Genomic DNA, 17,174 nt, shown 5'->3' on the forward strand with positions numbered 1-17,174 from the left:
TAAATATGTAAGATTAAGGATGCTGTCCAGATAGCTTCAATATTATGTAAATTTAAAGACAATATATGACATAGGGCAGGCATAATGGCTTATGTCTGTAATCCAACCACTTTGAAAGGTCAAGGTGGTAAGATCACTTGAGGTCAAGAGTTAGAAACCATCCTGGCAACAAAATGAGACCCCATCTCAACAAATAATAATAATAAACAGCCAGGCATGCTATTGCATACCTGTAATCCTAGCTACATGGGAGGCTGAGACAGAAAGATTGCTTGAGCCCAGAAGGCTGAGGCTGTAGTAAGCCATGTTCACACTACTGCACTCCAGACTGGGCCACAGAGAGCCTATCTCGAAAATAAATAGATAAATAAATAAATAAATAAATAAATGAAATGGATTCACAGACTGAATTAATTGTCCTCTTGAAGACATATCAGAATTGTCCTCTTAAGGCATATCAGCACAAATACGACTTGTGCTGTTTTTATTTTGCCTTATAGTTTTTGGCTTATACATGTCTAAACTACTTAAAGCTATTACTTAGAGCACAAACATAAAAGACAAAGTGAATACGGGAAATGCAAGGTATGTACCATGAAAAGCAACAGGATTTTGTCCTGCTACTCTGTTACTTCCCACCTGTGTGACTCACAGCTGAAACTCATCTTTGAATGTGTTTTACACAATATGTAAGAAATTTCTACCTCATCACAGAGTTTCCAAATATTGTCAACTGAACACATATGTGGATACTTCTCTAAGTCTGTTGGAAGTTCTTAATTCAGGAAATAAAAACATGATATGTAAGTGTCTACTGAGGGCTAGAGGAAATTATTCAATTAAAAAAAAGAATATAATACTCTCGAGAAAAGAAGTGTCAAGATATCAAAACCTCTCTTAAGTAGAATCTTATGGATAAAGCTCAGCCTTGCTAAATAGAATGACAGAGGATTTGGATATGATTTCAACTTTAATAGATGTTTTTCTCTGAAAGGGATAACTCAAATCTATGAAAAAAGATAGTAGATAGAAATTTGAGTGATACCAAATCAGTGAAACGTAATATATAAATGGGAATAAAATGCAATACAGTTTGATTAATTTTGACTCCACCAATTCAGAACTTCAGAAGCATTCAAGGGCATAAACTAAAGTCTATCTTTGTTGTGATTTGGGGGAAAACATCTTCTAGGTCAATGTTTCCCGACCAGAGGATCTCACTAAAATTCAGATTCTAATTCAGTAGCTCTGTGGTGGGTCTCAAGATTCTGCATTTCTGCCAAGTTTAATTGAGATCCTTCTGTTACTTGTCTAAAACATGCTTTGAGTATCAAGAATTGGAGTAAATAGTATAAGGTAGATTGCAAAAGGAATGATCAACCAACCAACGCACACTTTCACAATATCCTTGGGGGAAAAATGACTACTTACAAATGATTCTATGTTGTTCATCAAAACAGTTGTGGTAGGAGTTCTACTTGGCAAGATGCTGTAAACAGCTAATTGGAGTTAATTCACATTGTTAAAAATGCAAACAAAAGTTTTCTTTAAAAATACTCTGTCAAGTTTTCATTCTAGTTTCTCTTCATTTAAATCACCTTCATTTTAATTAAAAAACATGGGAAATTTGGACAAGCAGAATATTGGACATGCAATTATCATTCTGTGAAATCAAAACGGAAAGATACGATTATTCGTCTTTAATTCTTGTTGAGTCATTTTCCTATCAGGTTTGAGATCTGCCCATTTACTTACTTACTTATTCGTTTACTAAGAAGAACAGGAAAATGCTGCTGAGAGCAAATTGGAGGGAGATAAATTAAATACAGATAATAAAATGTCCCTCCCTCACTCCACCCCATACCTGGTGAGATAAACAGGTAAGATTTGTTTAAGTTAAATATTATATAGCCCATACCATAAATAATAATGCATTAAAAGCTTCAACATGGTTTTTTTTTTTTTTTTTAGACAGAGTTTCGCTCTTGTTGCCCAGGCTGGAGTGCAATGGCGTGATCTCGGCTCACTGCAACCTCCGCCTTCTGGGTTCAGGCAATTCTCCTGCCTCAGCCTCCCGAGTAGCTGGGATTACAGGCTCGCACCACCATGCCCAGCTAATTTTTTGTATTTTTAGTAGAGACGGGGTTTCACCATGTTGACCAGGATGGTCTCGATCTCTTGACGTCGTGATCCACCCGCCTCGGCCTCCCAAAGTGCTGGGATTACAGGCGTGAGCCACCACGCCCGGCCTTCAACATGGTATTTTTATGGGTCACTACCATGGCTGGCGATTAGCTGAGACTGTCCAAAAGACTTTGATGTACCTTAGTCCTATTTGCAGGACGTGTTAAAGAAACATAGATCCTGCAGCATATCTGTCAATATTCACCAATGATTTGGTTTCTGGTGGCAAAAGAAGAGTCCATCTACCAGAGGAAAATAGCAGCAGAAGACAGAGGTGATGGTGCAACGTCAGAATTAACAGCAAGTCATCCGGAGGGCAGTAAGGGAGAGTCCAGAGGAACAGCAAGAGACAGGAAGATGAGGGGAAAGGGGAGAAGTACCAAGATGCATCATTCAAGCAAGAGAAAAGGAAAGTAGATGCAAAAATGATTTTGAGAAGGTGGAAGAACTTTTAAAGCCAAAGTTTTAGCTACACAAACTTCCTGCATAATGCCTGGAAAAGGAGGTTTCCCAAGCTCCACAGAACACATGTAACACCAGTACCATCCAAGATGGTGGAGAGATTCCCAGGCACGAGTGTATGATCCATGTGGAAAGCACTTTTCTGCTTCAAAGATACATAGATTGTTTAGTTTTCTGCCATCAAACAATCCAATAATAATTGGCTACTCTGTGTCTGAGTCTGTGTTCACTGAGCAAATTTTCTTTTCTCTGGAGGATAAAAAAAGTCTAACAAAATAAGCACTGCAGTAAACTTGACGTTTGTATTTCTCATTATAATTTAATAAACTGGCACAGATGGAAAAAGAAAGATGGACGGAGGGCTGGAGGAGGAAGAGGAAGAGCCCAGAGATAAACCACGGCTTCAGCTATCCCTCTTCCGAGTAACTTGGACATAGAAACCAGGATTTGCCGAGTAAAGTGTAGCCTTGGTAGGTCAAACTTCACAAAGTAGGAGTTAAATTAAATACCAGATGAACAGAATCAGATCAGAAATCAAAAGAAACCTTTTGGGCATTAGAGTTAGAAAAAATTGAGGAGGAGCCAAAGTAAAATAATTATAATAATAAATAGTGGAATCAAAATTGAAAAAGCAAAGAGAATTGAGGTTCAAGAAAAGAAAGTATGATGCTAAAATAAGCTGTAAATATGGATTTACTTCATTCATAACATTCTTTTTGTGGGAATTCCAGTGTAATTCCAAGAGCTCAGAATGGACCTAAAAGAAAACTAAAAGATCTAATATCTTAGAGGTCTTTTATTCCCAGCTTAGAAACTATCAAAATTTTACCAGATAGCTAAAGCCACTTGCAGCTGGGAGGGGTGGCCATTTCCTCCCATGAGTGCAGGAACAGAGTGGTGAGCCTCCAGCCTCACACAGCTCTTCCTCCCGTTGCATCCCATTGCTCCGAAACTCTTAGTAGCTCTGCTGAAAAGAACACCAGAAACCATATAAAAGCAAAATAGACAGAAGACATAATAGCCCCCTTAAGTTACCTTAACAAGCCACATGTTCTGACCCTGAGACCGTTGCTACATTTGGATGAGTGGGGCCAGTCTCAAATAGAAAGGAAAGAAAGCATTTGGAGCTACTGAGGAATTTCCTTGAGTTTGGCTCTTCTATAAATTGGATCTTCCAAGAACTATGCTGGGGATGGAGAGCAAGGATACTGCTGCCAGTCTTTGCTTAAGCTGAGTAAGTCACAGTACTTCTGACAACTCCTATGATTTACTAAGGGGTCGTCTAGACTGATATTTCTTTAGGAAAGAAGAAAAAATAATAACCAGTTACTTCAGCCCTTAGCAAGTCAGAGCCGGTGGGTGATCCTGTAAGTTTCTTGATGTCTTTTCTCAGCATTTCTTACTAGTCGACAGGAATCCACACCTGAAGACATCAATTTCTACTCACCCTTCTCTCTCTCATTAAGGATGCAATACTCTGCTTTAACTGATCTTTATACCTCTTGTTAGTGACTAATGATCTGTTGGTGAATTGAAAATATAGGCCCTGTCCAGCCCTGAAAAGGACATTCCCTGGAAAGGCACTAAAATAAAATACTCACGTGAGCACAATGATCTTATAAATCTCAGTATGTATGTCTTTAATACTCACCAAGATATTTTGTAATAAAAGCAACACTCAATCTTTTCCAGCAATCACTAATGGCAAAGTTAACAATAAGAATTACAGAGGTCTCAAGAGGAAAGTTGCAAAAAGAAATGATAACTCTGCTCCCAGGACTTTTCCTAAGCAAAAGTATGAAGACAGGGAAGTTTTTTGAGGGGCTCTGCCCATCTCACTTTTTCTAGGACCTTCTTTCAGCCCTGCCCTCTGAGTTCCGTCCCCACTGCCACCCATGCCCCATGCCTCTACCTGCATCTTGGTGACCACAGCACACTTGTACTCCTGAAGAAGTTCCATTTATGTGGAGTTCCTTGGTCAGTATCCTACCTAAGGGTAAGACATGGGGCAAAAGCAAGGTGAAAATCAACATGCCTGTCCAGAAACAAAATTCTGGACCTAAACTATTAAGCCCTCAATAAAATGAGTTTGTGCTGTCAGAAGTCAGAATAGTGTTGACCTTTAAGTGGGTGGTTAGTGATTGGAAGGGAGCATGGTGGGCTTTGGGGTCTTGGGTCTTGGTAGTTTTCTATTGTTGACTAGTGCTTGTTCCAAGGGTATGTTCAGTTTATGAAAATTCATTATAGTAAGTGAGCTATACATTTACTATATGTGCCTTTTATTGTATGTATGATACATGAAGAAAAGTGTTAAAATAAAATATAAAGGCATTAGGAATGACACCATGCAAGAGATTAAAGGAATTCAGAATAACTCAATATTACCTAAATATTTTTGAAAAAAGCAGAATGACATCTGATGACACTATTCCTTGCAAATATTTTTTCCCAGTCCATCTTTGCTGGGAATTATAGTTTTCCAAAGGTTTTCACCAGTCCCAAACTGGCTTTCGACGTCTTTATTTTGCAGGAAGTCTAAAGAAGAGGAGTTAGAGGATGTCTCTAGCATTGTCCTGTGAAAAGGGAGAGAATTGCTCAATTGGATCATTTGAGCCAGAGGACACTGGTTGATTGGAATATCCAACCAACTCCCCGGTTCAGAGTATCATACTTGGCAAGCCATCCAGAGAGAGAACCAAAATTACATTTATTGTTCTAAATTAACAATGTTCTAATTTTATATAACTCTCTGTGGAGTACCAATCTTTTTTCAATAGGATGATCCTTTGTAATCTGAAAAAAAAAGCTTATCAAATTATTACATAACCGTAACCATAATTTTTTATGAAGCAACTGTGTTTGTAGCAACAATGTTTGCAGTAGGCTGGGACACAAACTACTCTTCCATAAAAAAGCAACTGGTGCAAATCACTGGGACAGGCTCGCTCACTGGCATGTGTATAGGTTGTGTCCCATTCCCTGGGCTGATGCAGTCAGACTGTGGACAATTGCCTGCTTTATCCATGAATAAGACTATGTGTGACTTCCACTGTGTGTCAGCCATAACAAACCAAGTTACATTGAGGCAATGGAAGAAATGTTTTGATGTTTCTATCAGCCTGGTTATATTGCGCATTCTCAGATAAGTCTTAAAAAAGATTTGTTACAAACCAGATCTCTTGAACAATCGCTACTCTGGCAGTAGTAGACTTGGAAGAAAAAAAAAGATCGAGAATTTGATCAGGTGTTTTGTATTAGTCTTATATTAATGGAGTTGAATTACATCATAATACCTGTTGATTTAATGGGATTTGATAATACCAAGAAAGAATCTCATATCACTAAAGGAGAGAAATAAAGGGACAAACATTAATAGGCGATTTTAAATATTTGTAAATACATAAGGTTTCCAAATTTTCCATTAGTCTATGTTTTCTGTAATTAAAATCTATTTTTTTCTGCCAACTGAAGGTTGTTTGTATGCATCTTACTTAACTCATTTTTCTCTTCCTTCATCTGTCAGGTATTCTCCTGCTCCAAAATGGAAATATTATACCTTATATATTTCATGTAGATACTTCAAATATGAATTTTCCATTCAGAGAAAATCTTGTTTTTTCCTTTTTGGAAGAACATGTCACCTTCTAATTCATGTCATCATTTGAAAAATCCCTAAAATATGCTGTGTTGTTAATCATCTGTTTCTCAACAACCACAAAGGAAACACTCACAGAAACTTAAAGTCTGGCGCTTAAACATGCCTAAGTCACTGTTCTCATACTTTATTCTTCTACACCCCACATAAAGAAAAATATCAACTGCTTTCCCAGAGAAACGTTGGAAAAATATATAAGATATCTACATTAGTTTAGATCAATTGTTAAAATAATGCCTAGTGATATGGTTTGCCTGTGTCCCCAACCAAATCTAAAGTTGAATTGTGTCTCCCAGAATTGCCACGTGTTGTGGGAGGATCAAGAGAAGGTAATTGAATCATGTGGGCCAATCTTTCCCTTGCTATTCTCGCAATAGTGAATGGGTTTATCAGATCTCATGAGACTTATTCTTCCTCCTTTTGCTGTTGCCACTGGCATGTAAGAAGTGCCTTTTGCCTCCTGCCATGATTCTGAGGCCTCCCCTTAATTAACTGTAAGTCCAATTAAACTTCTTTTTCTTCCCAGTCTTGGGTATGTCTTTATCAGCCACATGAAAATGGACTCATGCAGTAAATTTGTACCAAGACTGGGGTGTTGCTGAAAAGATACCCAAAAATGTGGAAGCAACTTTGGAACTGGGTAACAGGCAGAGGTTAGATCAGTTTGGAGGGCTCAGAAGAAGACAGGAAAATGTGGGAAAGTTGGGAAGCTCCTAGAGACTTGTTTAATGGCTTTGACAAAACTGCTGAAAGTGATATGAACAATAAGATTCGGGCTGAGGTGGTCTCAGATGGAGATGAAGAGCTTGTCGGGAACTGGAGTAAAGGTGATTCTTGTTATGCCTTAGCGAGGAGACTGATGGCATATTGCCCCTAATCTAGAGATTTGTGGAACTTGGAACTTAAGAGAGATGATTTAGGGTATCTGACAGAAAAAATTTTATTTTTCTTTTTTTTATTGTACTTTAGGTTCTGGGGTACATGTGCAGATCATGCAGGATTGTTGCATAGGTACATACATGGCAAAGTGGTTTGCTACCTTCATCCCCCCAACACCTATATCTGGTATTTCTTTGCATGTTATTCCTCCCCACCCTCCCCACCCATCTGTCCCTCCCCTAGCCCCCGCAACTAACCAGTGTGTGATGCTCCCCTCCCTGTGTCCATGTGTTCTCATTGTTCAACATCCACCTATGTGTGAGAACATGCAGTGTTTGGTTTTCTGCCCTTGTGTCAGCTGAGAATGATGGTTTCCAGATTCATCCATGTTCCTACAAAGGATATGAATCCATCATTTTTGATGGCTGTGTAGTATTCCATAGTGTATATGTGCGACATTAACAGAAAAAAAATTTTAAGCAGCAAAATATTCAAGCAATGACTTGGCTGCTGTTAAAAGCATTCAGTTTTAAAAGGAAAACACGGCATAAAACTTCAGAAAATTTGCAGCCTGAAGATGCAGTAGAAAAGAAAACCCATTTTCTGAGGAAAAAATTAATCCGGCTATAGGAATTTGTATAAGTAGCAAGGAGACTAATGTTAATCCCCAAGATCATGAAGAAAATATCCCCAGGCCATGTCAGAAAACTTCACAGAAGCCCCTCCCACCACAGGCCCAGAAGTCTAGGAGAAAAAGTGGTTTCATGGGCCAGGCCTAGGGTCCCTATGCTGTGTGCAGTCTAGGGACTTGGTGCCCTGTGTGCCAACCACTCTAGCCATGGCTGAAAGGGGCCAATATACAGCTTGGGCTGTGGCTTCTGTGAGGGTGGAGGCCCCAAGACTTGGCAACTTCCACATGGTGTTAGAACTGCAGGTGCACAAAAGTCAAGAATTAAGGTTGGGGAACCTTCTCCTAGATTTCAGAAGACATATGGAAATGCTTGGATTCACAGGCAAAAGTTTGCTGTAAGGGCAGAGCCCTCATGGAGAACCTCTGCTAGGGCAGTGCAGAAGGGAAATGTGGGGTCAGAGACTCCACACAGAGTCCTTGCTGGAGTACTGCCTAGTGGAGCTGTGAGAAGAGGGCCACTGTCCTCCAGAACCCAGAATAGTAGATCCACTGACATCTTTCACCATGTGCCTGGAAAAGCTGCAGACACTCAACACCAACCTGTGAAAGGATGTGGGAAGGAGGCTGTACCCTGCAAAGCCACAAGGGTGGAGCTGGTGTTGGGCCCATTTCCTGCATCAGCGTGACCTGGATGTGAGACCTGGAGCCAAAGAAGATCATTTTGCAGCTTTAAAATTTGACTGCCTTGCTGGATTTTGGAGTTGCATGGCCCTGTAACCCCTTTGTTTTGGCCAATTTCTCCCATTTGGAATGGCTGTTTTTACCCGACACCTGGACCTCCATTGTATCTAAAAAATAACTAGCTTTCTTTTGATTTTACAGGCTCACAGGTGAAAGGGACTTGCCTTGTCTCAGATGAGACTATAGACTGTGGACTTTTGGGTTATTGCTGAAATGAGTTTAGACTTTGAGGGACTATTGGGCAGATGTGATTGGTTTTGAAATGTGAGGACATGAGATTTGGAGGGTCCAAGGGTGGAATGTTCTGGTTTGGCTCTGTGTCCCCACCCAAATCTCAACTTGAATTGTATCTCCCAGAATTCCTACATGTGGGAGAAACCCAGAGGAAGATAATTGAATCATGGGGACTGGTCTTTCCTGTGCTATTCTTGTGATAGTAAATAAGTCTCACGAGATCTGATGGGTTTATCAGGGGATTCCGCTTTTGCTTCTTCCTCATTTTTGTCTTGCTACTGCCAGGTAAGAAGTGCCCTTCACCTCCTGCCATAATTCTGAGTCCTCCCCATTCAAGTGGAAATTCAAGTTCAATTAAACCTCTTTTCTTCCCCGTCTTGGGTTTGTCTTTATCAGCAGCCTGAAAATGGACTAACATACCTAGACATAAGTTAAAGTAATCCACATCTAGAGATGAGCAAAAAGCTAGAAATAAAAGTTTCTTATTTTAATTTGTTGACCTTATTTTTTTCTTTCACAGTTACAGTTAACTAGACTAGTTAGTTAGAAATCACCGCCACCCAATATCCTCACCCAGCATATTACTTCTTGGGTCATATGATGTACCAAAGCCAGATCAGAGAATCAAAGGAAAAGATGAAAGCCTCGACCTCACATCCATAAGCAAAAGGGATAAAAAGAGAAGAAAAACAAGACCCTAGTAGATTTGCAAAACACTTGGGGAGAAAAAAAGTAGCATTCAATTTACAGAAAAAGTTCTTTAATGCCTAGTAACCTCTACCCCTAAGCATAGAATTCCTTTTTTTTTTCCTGACTACTTTAGCGATTATTCCTCTGGCACCAGAGCTGTGAATGATTCTTTATATTATAAAAAGTTTTTTTCTCCTTGTTTGCTAAATTGTATGAACTAATTTAAATTATGAAAGCAAAATTTGACTTTTGCCTTTTGTCCATGTAACACAGTGGTTCTTAACCAGGGACAATTTTGTCTCCCAGGGATCATGTGGCAATATCTGGAGACATTTTTGGTTGTCACAACTTGTGGGAGGGACAACTGCTACTGGCATTGTAGAGGCCAGGGATGCTGTTAAACATCCCAAAAGGCACAGAACTATCTCCTCCTTCTCACTAAGCCTCATTCCAAAAGAATCATTGGATCGTTACTCAAGGTCATAGATCTATCTAGAGAAAGTATCCAGATTAACTTGAACTTGGTGTGGATATAGAGATCTGATGCACAGATCTACCTTCAAGAAATGAACTGCTGTACCAGCTGTTGCAAATACTATCAGCAAATGGCCTCTAGTTGCCAGCTGAGCTGCTTCAAATTTTGATTCAGCTGCAGGGGCCATCCTCAGCCAAGACCAAGCCCTTCCAACTGTGGACTGCAACCAGTGACTGATTGCAGCAAGGACATAAAGGCCTGGCCATTTCAGCCCACCATGGGACAACTCTGATGGGATAAATTTACTCCAGAGCTTCCATAGGAGGTTTGGCCAGCATTGCAATTCAACTTTTCCTCTTGGCCAATCCTGCTTCTCTTTGAGGATTTTGACCTGTAATGTACATCCTTCTTCTCAGTCCCTGAATCAGCATCTGCTGCTGGAGGATACAACCTGGGACCAGACTCCTTTGTATGGGAAGCTTCTGAGAAGAAGAATTTGGGGAACCACAACACTCCACACGGAAAATAACCAGAAGAGCTTTGTGTCACCCACAGAACTGCTGAAAAAAAGGTGCTGAGGGAAAAACCAGTGGGTGTGGGCTCCATGTCCAAGTATGAATAACTGAGCTACAGAATCAGGTTAGAAATGCCCCTGAGACACTGGCCATGGCTTATTCAAATTAAAGAAAGCTATGTGGTTTTTAAAACTCAAAAAGCCTGCTCAATGCTGGCAAAAAACAAACAGACAAACAAACAAAAAAACCTTCCTCTGAAGTTACACTGGGGTATTTTAAAACAAAACCCAAAAAAGTGCTTTATTGTGTCAGTGAAAAACGACAGCAATTGACCTGTCCAAAAGAGCAGCAATCCCAGCACCCTGAGGCTCCCAGGCTGTTCCACACCCCTGACCCACTAGACTGAGTCATCTCTGACCACAGATACGTATCATTATAAGAGGATACAACTGGAAGGTTCTGCTTTGACTGGTTGTGGGCTCAGAAACCCTGGCGGTTACTCAAGCCGACTAGGATCTCAGCCTGGGAACACACCTCTCAACCATGAACCTGTAGAACATGAATCATAGCTATTTTTAGCACTGAGTTGTCCCAGCATTGCTGAACCATGAAACCTTGACTTTTGCAAAAGATTTTCATCTGTGAGAAATAAAAATCGGAATATATTTATTGCAGGAGAAGGTGGGCCACAGAAATGATTTAAAAGTTATTTGAAACTGAATGAAGAATTTACACATGCCGGTGTGCAAAGAACTGTATTTTATGGGTCATTATAACTTGTGTACTTACGGAAATTCATTTTTCAAACATTGTATTTTTCTCTATTCTGGTTTTACATGTAGGCATTTATTCCTTACAGGTGATTGCAGCTTTTACAATGCAAAACCACTTCTGAAAATTGTATCTCAAGTGTATCTTCATAAAAATAAGCATAAGCATTTGCATGTGTCAGTTAGGAAATGTTTAATGTCAGTGAGATATTCAATAAATGAGCAGGTAAAATTGAGAAGAAATACACACAAATGTTTATTAAGCAGTGTCAAACAGGCAAAGCAGGAAAAAGAAGAGATTTCTAAAGAGCTAGTCCTTATATCCAGCTTCAAAGAAAATCTGGTAAATAAACATTAATCCAGATCCAAGTGTTCAAATGTCCTAGGCAATCTACAGTCAGCACAGTTGTGGTTACACCATAAACCTAGCATTGTGGAGTGGAGCTCAAGGTCCAATTTGGATGATTTTTTTGCACATGCTTCACCTTAGAGTTTCCCAGACACTGAAAGGCAGCCTATTGAGACCTGAGTTCCCCAGCTCAAGGCAATGAGAGCGAGAGCGCAGTTAGAAAGAAAAGATGCCTGAAGAAGATGGACTGCCATCATAGGACCTAGATTCCACTAGAAAAGGAACAAACAGAAGAAAAAGAAAGAGACAAAGAAACCTTCTGCTGGGGACAGAGGGAAACAGGCATGCATCCTAGAAAGCCTCTGTGGACACCAGAGAGGAAGGTCTCATTGAAACACTGAGACCACCAAGTACAAGAGCCTCTGAAATGAGAAGCTAGTCAGAAATTTCCTATCAGAGAGTCTGAAATTCATGGTTCTGTCTCATGAAATTAGGTCCCTGCTATATACACTCATGCACTGCATAACAACGATATGGTCAATGGCTAGATACCTGATAGTGATCTCATAAGATTATAATGGAGCTGAAAAATTCCTATCACCTATTAGCTGTCATAATGTCTGTCACAGCACAACACAGTATTCATCTGTTTGTAGTGATGCTGTTGTGAACAAACTACACTGCCAGTGGCATAGAAATCTACACAGACAATTATGTGCAGAACATACCATTTGATTATGATGAAGGACTATGCTACTGGTATATATATTTACTGTATTATACTTGTAATCACTGTTTTAGAGTGCATACCTATTTATAAAGAAAAAGTTAGTTATAAAAGAGCCGCAGGCATTTCCTTCAGGAGATCTTCCAGAAGAAGGCATTGCTATCATAGATGGTCGTTCCATGCTGTCATTGCCCCTGAAGGCCTTCCGGGGGGACAAGATGTGGAGGTGGAAGACAGTGATATTGATGACTATGACCCTGTGTAGGCCTAGTGTACATGTCTGTGTGTTCTTTTTTGACAAAAAAATTTAAAGAAATTTAACAGAAAATAAGCTTATAGAATAAGGATGTAAACAAATAAAATATGTTGTACAGCTGTACAATGTGTTTGTGTTTTAGGCTAAGTGTTATCACAAATGAGTCAATGTTTTTAAAAAGTTTTAAAGTTTATGAAATGAAAAAGTTACAGTAAGGTAAAGTTAAGTTATTCTTGAAGAAAGAAACTTTTTATCTAAATCTATGTAGTCTAAGTGTACAGTGTTTGTAAAATCTGCAGTAGGGTACAACAATGTCACATTCACTCACCACTCACCCACTGACTCACCCAGAGCAACCTCCACTCTGCAAGCTCCATTCATAGCAAATGCCCTATATAAGTCTACCATTTTTATCTTTTTTACCATATTTTTATTGTGCTTTTTCTATGCTTAGACCTTTTTTGACAAATCAAAAAGATAATATATTTTCATTTCCCTCAGGAAGTTTATATATATATATATATCATTGCATTTTATGTTCTGGGGTACATGTGAAGACCATGCAGGATTGTTGCACAGATACATACATGGCAATGTGGTTTGCTGCCTCTATCTCCATCACCTATATCTGGAATTTCTCCCCATTTATCCCTCCCCAACTCCCTTCACCCCCATCCCCCCAGTACCCCCACCCACAGGCCTCAGTGTGAGATGCTTCCTTCCCTGTTACGCAAATACCACTGTGTTACAATCGCCTACAGTATTCAGTACAGTAACATGCTGTATAGGTTGTAGCCTGGAAGCAATAGGCTATACTATACAGCTTAGGTGTGTGGAAGGCTGTACTATCCAGGTCTGTATGAATATACTCTGTGATGTTTACACAATAGCAAGATCACCCAATAATGCATTTTTCAGACTGTATCCCTTTTATTAAGTGACACATATAAAGATATATATGCAGACATATATATGTGTATCTACGTCTTCCTACATATGTATATTTATGTGAGTATATGAATATATGTGTGTAGACACATTCATACTCATATACACTTACCTACATAAGCACATACATATGTACATGAACATACATGAATACAGCAACACAGACATTGAAATATTTGTTTTTTGTTTTTTGCTGCTATAACATAATAGCACAGACTGGGTAACTTATAAAGAACAGAGAAGTTTATTTGGCTCACAGTTCTGGAGACTGAAGTCCAAAGTCAAAGGGCCTCATCTTGTGAAGGTGAAGGTCTCCACATGGAGATAGAGGATGAGAGCACTACACACAGAGAAAGAAAGGGGGTAAAACTCATCCTTTTTATCAGAAACTCACTCTTGAAATAATGGCATTAATCCATTCATGAGAGCAGAGCCCTTATGATCTAATAACCTCTTAAAAGTTCCACCTCCCAACACTGTTACATGGCCATTAAATTTCAATGTGAATTTTAGAGGGGACATTCAAACCATAGCACCTTGGAACTCAGCTACATAAAGAGCTTTTTAAGAAATAAGCCCAAAAGTCATAGACTTATCAACGACTATTCCTCTAATCATATTCTCAACAAAGAACAATTTTGTTACAGGTTACAGACTCTGCCTTGTGGCCTTATGTTTGCTACCTGAAATCTTCCTAAGTTTTCCAAGATATCTAACCATGCTTGATATTCTTTGGGTAAATGACAAAACAAACAGAGACTGGCCTATCATTATGTATTTTTACTTTTCTATATTCTGTTCTTGGTGGTAAAAGTAGAAAAGGATTTAGGAGATGCCATGTTAACATTTGCATTAATTCACACTTTCTTTGGAAGTTTAATCCTATCAGTCAGGAAATGCAAAATTTAAGGTTCTTCCATTTATGTAAATTTACATGCTTTTAATTGGCTGCATTTTTAATCACTAGGGAGCATCTATTATTTTATTGTCCCATTTTTACAAGACAGCAAGTTAAATTTCATTTGTAGCACTTAATTGTCAAATTACTCATCAATTTTGAGCTCAAACTAACTACATTTCCATTGCTCAATGCAGAATACTGTTTAAAAGAGTGTGCATTTTGCACATCCAAAATGACATGCACGCACAGTGACTTTACAATTCACATTGCTAAATGAAGTCACAGAGCAATAAGCAGATTGGTAAGCCAAAAACCTAAAGCTTTCATAAATGCATGAAGGTAGTCTCCCATATCACACCCCTGGTTTCTCCAACTCCCACCATCTCCTTCTCCTTTGAGCACCTCAATGATCATTATCACTTCAACCAGGGAATAAGCAAGTGGAAAAGAAAAGCATGAAATTCAAATCAGCTTTTTGCTTTTTAGTAGACTCTTCAAAAGGCTTGTGGGAGAAAAAGTCAAAATTAATGGCTAAAATGAAGTTTGGAGAATATGTTAGATTTCATTTATTTATGCTCTCTGCATTTGCCCAGCCCATTAGCACTAATAATTGAAAGTTTGTTTCGTTTATTACAGCGCCCTAACTAAAAGCTGTTGTTTTAAGTCAAGACCACGAAAACAAAGTAAGATTTTTGTTTTTGCTGCAAGAGGGACTATTATAAAAGTAAACTAAATGACTTCAAGGAAGACAAAAGAACTAGTTACCAAAAGAAGTTAAAGAATCGTCCTCTCTTTAACTTCCAGTAAACAATTCCTTCAATGGGGACATGCTTGGACACAGAGAAATTAATCTGTAATTTCTTAAGGTCCTATGCCTTAGAGTTTTATATTAATTCACTTCTTAAATGGGCAATCTGTTAATTATTTTAAAAACAAAGGACAATTTGTTACGGCTTAATTAATGATAAACAACCCGGAAGTCCTCAGTCCTTCTCAAACTATGATTACAAAATTTAGCCGCATTCCTGTGAAAATTCAATGATTAATGACCCAAAGCTCCACATTTCTAGAATAGTAATAGTGTCCCCTTCTCCATTCTGTTACTAATCTAGAAATATGTGCAAATTATGCAAGATCCCAGGTTTTTAAATTCTGGTTTGTGAGTCAAATATCCTGTATAGAGCTCCACAGCTTTACCTTCCAAAGAAGCTGACCTGCTGATCATGGCTCTCACGATTTACTTCAGCAGTAACGACTGAAACCTGAATATCCTATAGAAATGACCCTGTCCCCAGAACTATGCCCCCTGTTTGCACAGCTACTAAGGAAGTGTTCTGTTGATGAACCTAGAGTTTAGCAGTTTCTTAAGAGAAACGCCCCTCACCCACAAGGACAAACTAAATCAAAAAAGAACTGCTTGGGCCCCAAGCATTAATTGTTTTTGTAGCTCCTATTTGGCTCATTGAATCTATACCCAGAGTATTTTTAGACAGAGAATTGTTATTCTTACCCCAGAAAAACTATGCTCCAAATCAAGTTGCATAAGAAAATTTGGGCTATGCATATTGAGGCAGGAATATTTAGCTTCAGTTCTCATCTGCTTCTCTCCAGGTACCACATGCAGCTTGACCACATGGTAAACCATAATCTTGAATAGCAAGCTCTGCATTTCCTAAGGGAAATCATAGTGGCTCAACTCAATATTCCTCACTAAACAAACATTTATTAGATACTTATTGCTAGTATACATTGCATGTGAACATAGGAAGACACCTGCCATGCCTTGCTAGAGGAAATAGAAGACACTGTGTGAACATCTCAGAGACACCTGATCCAGTCTTGGGGGATCAAGAAGGTTTCCTGGAGGGAGTGACCTCAAAATTGCGACCTGCAAGAAGATCAGGAGGCTGTCAGGTAGAAAAGGTAAATGAGTATATTTCAGGAAAAGAAAGTAATTTTACAAAGGACTACACAGGCAGGAGGACATGTGCTCATGAAACGTCACATGATTCAGCACAGCTGGGGCAGAAGAGCAGTGAGACATCACTAGAGCTAGCTGTCAAGCATCTTGAATGCCATGCTGAAGAACTGGAGCTTTATCTTAAGGGCCAGAGAGAGTTGTTAATTGCTTTTAAACACAGGAGTGACAGGATCAAGTTTGTGCTTTGGAAAGATAATTCTGAAAATTTGTTGTAGAAGACTGAGGTTGGAGCCCCTCGGTAGAAGTACAACATACTGTTAGTTTATAAAAAATAAAACAATATCCTGAAAGCGGTAGAATTTGATTTGGGCCGTGGAGTTGGAGAAAGGCCATTTAGGACTAGGAACAGCATGGATAAGGTTAAGGAGACAGAAAAATGCAAGGACAAATTGTGTAATGAGTGGAAAGTTGACTGGGCCGAAGTGTGAGCCTTGAGAAAGAATTTGGTATGCAGTGATGCTACAAGAGTAATTGGAAACAAAATCAGAGATCTCAAATTGCCCGCTGACTAATTTTATTCTGATAGCAATGCACACTTTTTAAAGTGTCTTGACATGATCCAGTTCTAGAAAGATTATTTAAGGAGTGAAGAAATGTTATTTTGTACTCTGTACTGAGACATGAGCTTTTCAATGAAAGAGATCATTTCGTTCCTATCTGAATTTTCAAGACCTTGTCATACATTCAGTAGGTGTTCATTAAATATTTACTGTTTATCCAGAAGATGGTTGGGTGGATGGGGGAGTGGATGTATTAATGGATAGAAGGACGAATAA

The 17,174-nt window shown here is 39.0% G+C and overlaps 1 long non-coding RNA gene across 1 annotated transcript in view; it reads right to left on the minus strand.

The window, feature by feature from the left end:
* The window catches only part of LOC144581738 (uncharacterized), a 69,057-nt gene extending 53,001 nt beyond the window's left edge, over nucleotides 1-16,056 (minus strand). The window contains exons 1-2 of the long non-coding RNA XR_013532867.1: nucleotides 15,928-16,056; nucleotides 13,774-13,856 (exon numbers count right to left, since the gene is read on the minus strand). This is a non-coding gene — a long non-coding RNA (uncharacterized LOC144581738). The remainder of the gene's footprint in view (nucleotides 1-13,773; nucleotides 13,857-15,927) is intronic.
* Nucleotides 16,057-17,174: the final 1,118 nt, after the last annotated feature.

The sequence above is a fragment of the Callithrix jacchus genome, chromosome 3 (assembly GCF_049354715.1).
Source record: "Callithrix jacchus isolate 240 chromosome 3, calJac240_pri, whole genome shotgun sequence".
Classification (NCBI taxonomy): domain Eukaryota; kingdom Metazoa; phylum Chordata; class Mammalia; order Primates; family Cebidae; genus Callithrix; species Callithrix jacchus.